Below are 10611 nucleotides of genomic sequence, written 5' to 3' on the forward strand. Positions count from 1 at the left end.
ATCAAAAAATGGGCCAAAGAACTAAATAGACATTTCTCCAAAAAAGACATACAGATGGCTAACAAACACATGAAAAGATGCTCAACATCACTCATTATCAGAGAAATGCAAATCAAAACCACTATGAGGTACCATTTCACACCAGTCAGAATGGCTGCGATCCAAAAGTCTACAAATAATAAATGCTGGAGAGGGTGTGGAGAAAAGGGAACCCTTTTACACTGTTGGTGGGAATGCAAACTAGTACAGCCACTATGGAGAACAGTGTGGAGATTCCTTAAAAAACTGGAAATAGAACTGCCTTATGATCCAGCAATCCCACTGCTGGGCATACACACTGAGGAAACCAGAAGGGAAAGAGACACGTGTACCCCAATGTTCATCGCAGCACTGTTTATAATAGCCAAGACATGGAAGCAACCTAGATGTCCATCAGCAGATGAATGGATAAGAAAGCTGTGGTACATATACACAATGGAGTATTACTCAGCCATTAAAAAGAATACATTTGAATCAGTTCTGATGAGGTGGATAAAACTGGAGCCTATTATACAGAGTGAAGTAAGCCAGAAGGAAAAACATAAATACAGTATACTAACGCATATATATGGAATTTAGAAAGATGGTAACAATAACCCGGTGTACGAGACAGCAAAAGAGACACTGATGTATTGAACAGTCTTATGGACTCTGTGGGAGAGGGAGAGGGTGGGAAGATTTGGGAGAATGGCAATGAAACATGTAAAATATCATGTAGGAAACGAGTTGCCAGTCCAGGTTCGATGCATGACGCTGGATGCTTGGGGCTGGTGTACTGGGACGGCCCAGAGGGATGGTATGGGGAGGGAGGAGGGAGGAGGGTTCGGGATGGGGAACACATGTATACCTGTGGCGGATTCATTTTGATATTTGGCAAAACTAATACAATTATGTAAAGTTTAAAAATAAAATAAAATTAGAGAAAAAAAAAAAACAAATAATCTGGAATTCACATAGTACAAGTTGATGTTTCTCAAGTCTATAACTTGGAACCTATTTTATCTCCATTAATTGTAATTAGCAAATGTTTCCATCTTCCATTGCTTTGTATACCCAGGTGACATAAATGTATATCCAGATTGAGCTAACACTGAGTTTGTTTCTTTGTTTTTAAGATGACTTTCCTTATCCATGTAGATAAGGTGAATCTCTGTATCCCTTCTATTTCTTTGTTTAAAAAAAATGACTAGTACATGGTTTATCATTTTTTCTTTATATCTTTAGATACTATTGTATCTAATAATAAAGATGTTTATTATTTTAGGTTTTTATTTAGGTACGTCTCTAGTTTGGCTTAGTGACTATCTGTTGAGCAAATTATAAAATAAATGTTTATTTTGCTCTAGAAAATATATTGCTTCCCACTCTCCAAGCTTCCAAATGTCCACCTTCTTTATTCTTGAGCACTAGACAACTCTCAAGAGCAGGGAGAGAGACCAATTCAATCAATGTTCTATTTCCTGCTGCCAAGTGATGACATTCAATCAGCCTAACTCCTGTGTCAGAAGGTTTGGGAGGTGCCTATTAGACACTATCTGCTTTCAAATTGCTGGTTTTATCACAAAGAATATTGAAGCACCTTGAAACTGAATATTACTATACTCTCAAGGAGTTGAAATAATAATATATTGTAATCATAGAAACACTAATATACTATGATTGATATAAAAGAGAAACAATTGCTCTATAGCTTCATAATCACAGTGAATGCATGGCATGTGATAAGTACTATTACTAAACTTTATGATGGAAAAGTTTAGGGTTGTTTTATATTTTTTCTGAGGTGTTTATCCCTATCTTATCTCTCCTCTCACCCTAATTTTGAGATCATATACAGCCTGGATCATAGGAATGCTTGTATCAGATTTATACCATAAGAAGAGCTGGATATTAGCAAAAGAAAAAGTTTTTTTTTTTTTTTTTTTTCTTATAAAAAGATAATGCTGGAGGAAACTGAAGAACAGAAAATCTTCTCAGTTCCATCAAGGGAAAAACCAGAAAGAACCAAGTGGCTGAAAATAACTTGTGTTAAAGGGGGTATGGTGAGAAAAACCAAGAAGTATGTGTTGAATGGAGCAGAAAGGAACTTGGAAGAAACAAGGGAGATAGTCCTGGCAAAATGGAATCTGTAAGGATTATATGAGTTGGTATCTGAATAATCCTACTGGGGATCCAATGAGGGGAAAAAACCTTTTTTGCATTGTGTTCTGAATTGTGTGTTTGCAGTATTGCCTAATACATTTTCCCCCAGGCAACAGGATGTACCTTCTGATGACTGACTACATAAACAGTTTTACAGAGCACATCAATGGAGAAGATAATCACAATGGGCCAAAGTGAAATCTTGTAGGAAGAACATAGTCACACTCACTCTTAAGTATAGATGGAATTCAATTATTCAGTTTAAATTTCCAGAAATTTATATGATCTGTTTCCACATTGCATCTTCTTTATTTATAAAATCATTTTACATTTTTTTAGCTAAAGTACAAACTATTTGCAATAATATGTTAGATAATTGTCTAGTGATTTTACTCAGTAGAGATAGGTAATTTTATTAATCCAGATTAAATATATATGTATTGGGATTTCCCTGGTGGCTCAATGGTAAAGAATCTACCTGCCAAGCAGGAGATGTGACTAAACAATGAGCAACAACTACTATACAAACACACACATGCAAAGACACACCTTCTTTATTTTAAAGAAAAAGAATACAAATCTCCATTTTGCACAATGTAGTCTTTCTTCCTTGTCTTTAAAACACCAGAGAGAATTACAGAAATCACTAGTTTACTAATTAGTACGAGCAATGGACCTACATTATACCCAAAGTCAGTTCTCTGAATGACTCTTATTGGTGGTCATTGTCTGAGCATAAATGAATTTCTTAACTATCTGTTAGCCATCATAAAATAGGACAAACATGGAGTTGTGGACAAATTCACTCCTAGAGTGGAAATAAGAAAATCACATGGTGTAGGGATAATGAATTTCAATCCCACATGAAGACTATACACAAGCAGAGGAACCCTTTTCACAGATCACATACACCACTTACCTACCTACCCTAAAATGCACACATTCAGAGATGTCATCCTAAGTCTAACTAGGCAGAACAGGCATGAGGGTGGATAAGAATTTTGATCATCATTTGGGAATATTGTTGTTGTTTAGTCACTAAGTCGTGTCTGACTCTTAGCAACCCCATGGACTGTTGCCCACAGGCTCCTCTGTCCATGGAATTCTCAAGGCAATAATACTGGAGTGGGTTGCCATTTCCTTCTCCAGGGGAACTTCCCAAACCAGGGATCAAACCCATGTCTCTCACATTGGCAGGCAAGTTCTTTACCACTGAGCCACAAGGGAAGCCCAACTAGGAATATAACTAAACATCTAAATGGCATGCACACAGTATCCACAGATAGGAGGAAATCTGTCAGCTGAACACAACTCTGTGGCCATAAAAGGTTCTTTACTATTCTGATGTTCTGGAAATTCCAAGGTCTTCCCATTGGTCTTAGAAGAAAGATTCCACATATCTAATATGTAAATTAATATTGAAAAATGTAATGCCTCATGTCTAAAACATGTTTACAACTTTCCGTTTTGGAGGTGATGGAGACTGTCTTTAAGATATGACTGTTTAAGAATCAATGTGCTTATGGGACAAGTAAGAAGAAGAGAAATTATAAAAGGAACTTCAGGAAAGATACACTAATTAGGTATTGATCTTAATCAACCACATGATTTAATCAATCAAACACAAGATTGTGCTTGGCATTTTTCTGGGCTAGGTTTACCAAATAACATAATGACATAGTAAATATATATGTTAAAAGTGTAGTTTGGGCCCTGACTGGTAGGACATTTATAATGACTGTTAGGATCTTCAACTATGGTTAATAGGTCTGTCTTGAAGTGGTAGAAAGATTAAGAAACCATGTTTCCTATATCAGTAGAAATCTGCTTAAACAGGTTAGTGATGTCTGTCACAGGAAAAGGAAGGAAAGTGTTGAAGTATAATATCAGCTGACACTAAACTATAATGTTTGTCTAGCAGGTAAAGATTTATTTCAAGAGAATATGATACTTTTGTGGCAGGAATATGGCAGGTATAGAGGAAATGCAATCATATTATAATCAGATACAATGTAATGTCATCTCTGCTATACGGGAAATCAACACAAGATATCTTAGAAGCACAGAACAGAAGTCTTTATATTTGCCTGAATTAGTCTCAGTAAGTTTTCCTAGTCGAGGAAACTTTGACTAACCCTGGAAGGCAGAGACAGGATACGTAGGAGACCTGAATTTGAGGCAGAAAACATAGCATATGCAAACATCATAAGAAAAATCCACTGGGAAACTTTAAGTAGATAGATTTTGCTGCAGCATAAAGTAAAAGGATTGTGTTAGAATTGAGTCCAGCAAGGTAAACAATTGGAGGATCAAAAATATACTGTCAGCAACGTTGAAAGGGTCTCAATTGCAAGCTGTCATTGGTACTCCATCAAAGACATGTAAACTTGAAAGAGCATGATTATACTTGCAGTTTCTAGAGAATTTATCAGACCACACCTTGTTGGTGTCTCTTTCACTCCACACTCACATTTTTCACTGGCACTCAGCTCACATTTTCCAGGCTCTCTTTTGATTATGGCTTCTAGTACTGAATTGGACTTACTCACATACAATACTGTGTTTAAGAGCACAGAATCTATCTGTTTCACATTGATTCATTGTCCTGACGCTGAATGCATCTGTTTTGTTTTGTTTCTGTCTATTGAGTTCTCCCATCAGCCAGAAAGTACCTTCATTAGACCTCATTCCTCCATAATCCTCTTCCCCCAGGTTTGATTTTGAGACACACTATTATGAACTAAATAGGTCTGTACTAAAAGTGCCATCTTTGTCAAGGTACATTCTGAAAAGCTTTTGGTATGGGGCATACCATGAAAAACACGAGTAGACAGAACAATTAATGAAGGGAAATCAAAGACAGAATTGCCCAAATCAATTCCCTACTTCCATTTCTTTTCCAAAGTGTCTTCATTTATATTTCAATACTCTGTCTCTGCTTAATTTTAGAGAATTTATTTTCATGTCAAAATCCTTTGAGATGGGCCTAAATAAAAGCCAATTAAATGAAGATTGTTGTTGCCATGCAGCTGTACATATAGATTTTAAACTTGATGGAAACTTAAAGGCACTTCTTCTTCATCATTTGTAATGGAACCTGGAATTCTCAGCCAGAAAAGCTTCAGTTTCTGGATTCAGTTGTATGCTGTATCCATCATGTTTTGCTTGGTTTGATCTTTTTCTTCCTAAGCTACAAATGTTGGAAAGATTGTGGAGACACTGGAGTCAGGCACAACTTCTCTTATACATATTGTGAATTTGAGGAGATTATTTGGCTTCTTGAAACCTAATTTTCCCTTCTCTACAACTCTGAAATGGTACTAATAATAGCTATATCTTTTGGTCATTGTGTGGTTTCAGTAAGGATTTATAGAATAATATAGTGATGGTTAGTATGTAGATATTTGATTGCTACATTTTAGACATTGTAAGGACAAAATGGCCAAAAAGATAGTCTGAAAATATTCCCTAAATCTGTCAGAAAGTGTTAACCCTACTAATTGAGACAGACATAAAAGAAACTAGTGAAAGGTAGTATGTTATGTCATGCACACAGAGGTGCTCAATTAATAGAGGCAAAATTAGATGAATATGATGAGAAAAAAGAAACGTAAAAATACAATGAGGCAAAAACTGAAATTTACAATTGGTTTGTTCCAGCTACTTTTTAGGTTTCGCTCTATAAATGACTCTGAGTTCTCTATGTAGGTGAGAAGTAAGTCTGTGTGTCTACAAATTGGCTTCACCACAACATGGTATATACCCTCAAGCATCAAAGGACTAGGTTCTATTTCTTGTATTGAAGCATTTTGGAAACGTTTTCTCTGGTATCTTCTGAAGGGAATTCACATATTTTATTTCATTTAGAAACTTATAGAAACCTTTTCAGGTCAGGTGAGTCCCCTGGGGAAATGCAGTAGTAATGGAAATGCTCTTGTGCATCCGTCTTTGTAAACATTTGTTTTTGTGTTTTATGATGTGTTTAGTGTTTCCAGGCTATATGAAGTCAAATTATAATTTGAAATGTGTTTCCATAACAGAATTGTCCCTAAGTTATAATAAATTATTGGAAACTTGCCTATGTGAAAATGTAATTTTCTCTATTCCTACATGTCATTAGACATTGATTTATATTTCCTTGTTCAACAAAGATAAAGAAGATAGGGAGAACCATGTATCTTGCACCTATTATGAAGCTGATATTTCACTAGGTGTTCTTCATGCACTTATTATTTAATTTAATCCTTACAATGAAACTTTGAGGCCAAATGTTATCATCTTTGTACAGAAGAAAAGACACACTAAGAATCAGGGAATTTAAGTAATATGAGTATCTGAACAGCTGTGGTTAACATTCAATATTAGGTATATCTAAATTGAAGAATTATATTGACTCAATCAACATCACTAAACTTTTTAAAAATGTAGAGGTTATGGGGACAATAAAATAGGACATACAAAGAAAAGGATTTTAGTCTATTAGAGAAAATAATGTCCCTTTGTCTCTGAGTTTTAAGAAATCAAACTGAACTTTGACTAGTAATCCATAAAAATATTTTCTCTATATAATAATTAGTGAATAAGTTATCCATGTACAAATATAATATAAAGTTTCATTTTTCTATATTCTAGATATTGACTTACACATATTCATTTAATTTGGTATTATGATTGAAAAATATAAGACTATATGTGCATATATGCATGCATGTAGGAATGTTTTTATAGATGATGAATTTTAGCTCTATATAGAGATGAATTTTAACTGTAAAATTTCTAGCTCTTTGGGATCAATTACTTAATCAAGTCTTCCTCATATGAATATTCTTTTTATACCATCTTGCTGTTGGTTAACAAGATCAGGGACAGGAAACAGTAGCACATTCTTATTATATTTTTAACAACTGCATTTTTTGTTTCCCTAGGAGTAGGATGAGGTACTGGAGTTAACAACACAAACTCTTCTGCACATGATCTAACTAACCAACTTAGCCTGGCTGATACCAAGCTCCCCAAACCTAAATCTTTCTCCTGTCTTCCTTTGTCCAGTTGTTTACATCTGTACTTTCATATTCAGACTCCATGAAACATTTTATACATTATGAAGAACAGAAGCATGTTCATCAATTAAGCTTCTGCCTACCTCCATTCTCACTGCTACAGATTCTTGCCTTATTCCAGGTGAAATGCAATCATCTTAACACTTGAGTTATACGGCATGTAATAGTAGAAAATAGTCTTAACAGATTGGAAGTGAGGGGAATTTAAAGAAACAAGGTTACGCAAGATGCCAAGTGTAAAATATACCTTTAAAAATTGCTCTTAAACTTATGTTTGCCAGGGAGAAGGATGGGGGGAAAGGAGAGTTAGGCAGTTTGGGATTGACACATACTTCTATTTTTAAAATGGACAACCAACAATTACCTACTGTATAGTACAGAGGACTCTGATCAATGTTTTGTGGCAGCCTGGATGGGAAGGGAGTTTGGGGGGAATGGATACATGCATATGTATGGCTGAGGCCCTTCGCTGTCCACCAGAAACAATCACAACATGGTTAACTGGCTATACTTGAATACAAAATAAAAAGTTTAAAAAAAATAAAAAAGAAGCAAAACAATCGTTCTCAATAATACTAGAAAAAAGTGTGCATATTAGAATCAAGGACATACTGTTCAATTCTGAAATGGACTTCTGTGCCTTTGTACATTGCTTTTAGTGTCCTCCTCCTTGAATTACATACTCCTTCCTCTGCATCTGCTTTTCCGACTCTACTCAAATGCTCCTTCACAGTATGTTTTGTTTAGCCAGAATAAAATAAAATTACATTTTAATAGTTAACTATGTTGTAGTCTTCTTATATTTTAGATACTACGCCAAGTGTAATATATAAAATGTACCTATTATTTATTTTCATTTAATCTGCATAGCAATCAACTATGAAACACATATTATACTCCAAATGTTACAAATAAGGAAAGGGAAACTTAGAGTGGTAACGTTATGGGCAGAATTCTGTTCCCTCCAAATTCATGGTGAAGTTCCAAACCTCAGTCCCTCAGAATGTGACTGTACTCACAGATGGGCTCTTCAGAGAGGTAAGTAAGGTCATTAGGTGGGTTCTAATCCAATATGACCAGTAACCTTGTAAGAAAAGAAAATTAGGACATGGAGACACAAATGAACGTTAATGATGTGAAAATAAAGGGAGAAGACCACTTTCTACAAGTCAAGGAGAGAAGTCTCAGAAGAAACCCAGCCTTATGGGTTTAATTTCAGACTTGAAACCTCCAGAATATGGGAACATAAAAGTATGTTATTTAATCCACCCTATCTGTGGGACTTTATAATAAACTAATACAGGTGGCATAAGTTTTTTAAAATCACACATTGGTAACAGTGATAAACACTAGGATATAAAACCTAAATAATCAATTTCCTGATTCCATTTTTATACCACTTTAAGACTCTGTTTTCTGTATCATTTTTCGTTGGTGGTGGTACACTGCCACACAGGATAGAATTATTTTTTATGATATATTTTTGAGATTTTATTCTCAGAAGGAGAAAATGACCAACATTTTGCTTATCCTCATTGCCTCTAGCTCTCTGCTTCATATACGGAAACAGACAAATGAATGGTTAAATGAACAACAAATCTGTAATAATATATACAAAATGAAATTGGACGCCATGTCTTTTATCACCCTCCCCCATTTGGTCACGCTGAAAATGAATGCATCTCTTTTCTCTTTTGATATTCTGATACATGTTTAACTAAGGGCAATTAGTGGACACCTGGAAGGTCTGGAGACATTTTTGATCATGACAATTGGTGGAGGGGGATTACTAACAATTAGTAGTTAGAGATTAGGGGTTCTGTAAAACACCTTGCAATGTACAAGACAGTCCTCAAAACAGTTATTCGGCCCCAAACATCAATAGCGCCAAGGATAAAAAAATACTTTATATGGTTTTTGTATGTGATACATATTTTTTTTAGAATACTTCCAGACATGTTTAGACACTCTTTATACTGTTGTACTCTTACCAAATATATATGATGACTGGCTTGAATAATTGTGAGAGTTCCCCTTATCTGGGGAGTTCTTTCATGAGAAAAGGAAGAATTACAAATTCTGGTTGAGTAATTCAAACATGCTTCTCTAAACAATTAGGCCTACTTCTGCAAGGGTGTCCAAATTCTGTGGGAGGTGAAAACCCCTCTACTAGGGAAGCCATCTGCTTTACCCCTATGAAATGACTAATGATCTGAAGTTCCTGGATGTTCTGATCCTATTCTCAGTTCAACTCAGCAATCTGTGAAATTCACGTGGGGACTGGCTCCATAACAGTTCTCACAGCAGCAACTATAGATCCAAAAAGAGGGTCCATGTCGCAAGTTTTTAGGCACCTTGAAGAAAAATATGTCAGAACAACTTAACCAAGATTTTGTTTTTTTGATTAGTTTATTCAAATATTAATTAGAAATGATAGATCAAGGAGCTGGGCTCACTTTCAATCCTGAGCTCCAGGAGAAGCAGAGTCCTGACCTCCCTCCCCTAACTCACCACTCCAGGGCTGGGACCAGTAAGCTCTTGGAAGCAGCTCCAGTTCAGGGAGCCTTGTGGTTAGAACTTACCCTGTCTCCAGAGGCCACACCAAAGGTCAAGGGTTTGAGGAAAGATAGTGCTTTCCAGCCACCTTTTTTTGCTTAAAATGGATCCATCCTCAACAAAATGAGGCAGTGCATGGAGCTGTTGAAATTCATACCTTTGATCTGGGAAGATGCCTCCTTATCATTCTCTCCTGATCCCCGGCATCCGGGGGAGGAGATGGACGAACAGAAGACCACAGGAGTAATTCGCTCTTGGAATACTAATACCAAGATGATAACTGAGATATGAGTTGCACACATCGTTTCACGAAGAAAACTTCAAACCTCCAAGTTGGCCATATCATCATCCTCTGTTTCCAGATGTGGACCCTGAGGCACAGAGAACTTCAGTAACTTGCCCTAAGTCATATGTCTGGTACTGGATGAGGTGCTGGTGACGCAGTAATAAGGAAGGTCAGCGTCTCTGGCCTCACAAACATACTGGCTAGTGGAGCAGAAGTCAATGGAAGAGCAAATAAAGGCATTTTACACATTGTGATAAATTCTGGGAGTGCAGCAAGTGGAGATATTATGACACAATATGGCCGTCCCAGTACAGAGCATGGTGAATTGATCAATGTCTCGTTTCCAGAAAATATAATTCTCTGAATGCAGCCTAAAACTGCATTTGTGTTGTTTCTTTTTTTATTAGCCACCTTATACTTTTTATCTGTATTGAGCCAAAATAAAATTTTTATTATACCAAGTATTTTCAGTAAATACTTATTATACAAAGTGACTGCAGCAAATGTGTGAAACAGAAAGAAGAAGGT

This window comes from Bison bison, unplaced genomic scaffold (assembly GCF_000754665.1).
Source record: "Bison bison bison isolate TAMUID 2011002044 unplaced genomic scaffold, Bison_UMD1.0 scf7180017864473, whole genome shotgun sequence".
NCBI classification, from domain to species: domain Eukaryota; kingdom Metazoa; phylum Chordata; class Mammalia; order Artiodactyla; family Bovidae; genus Bison; species Bison bison.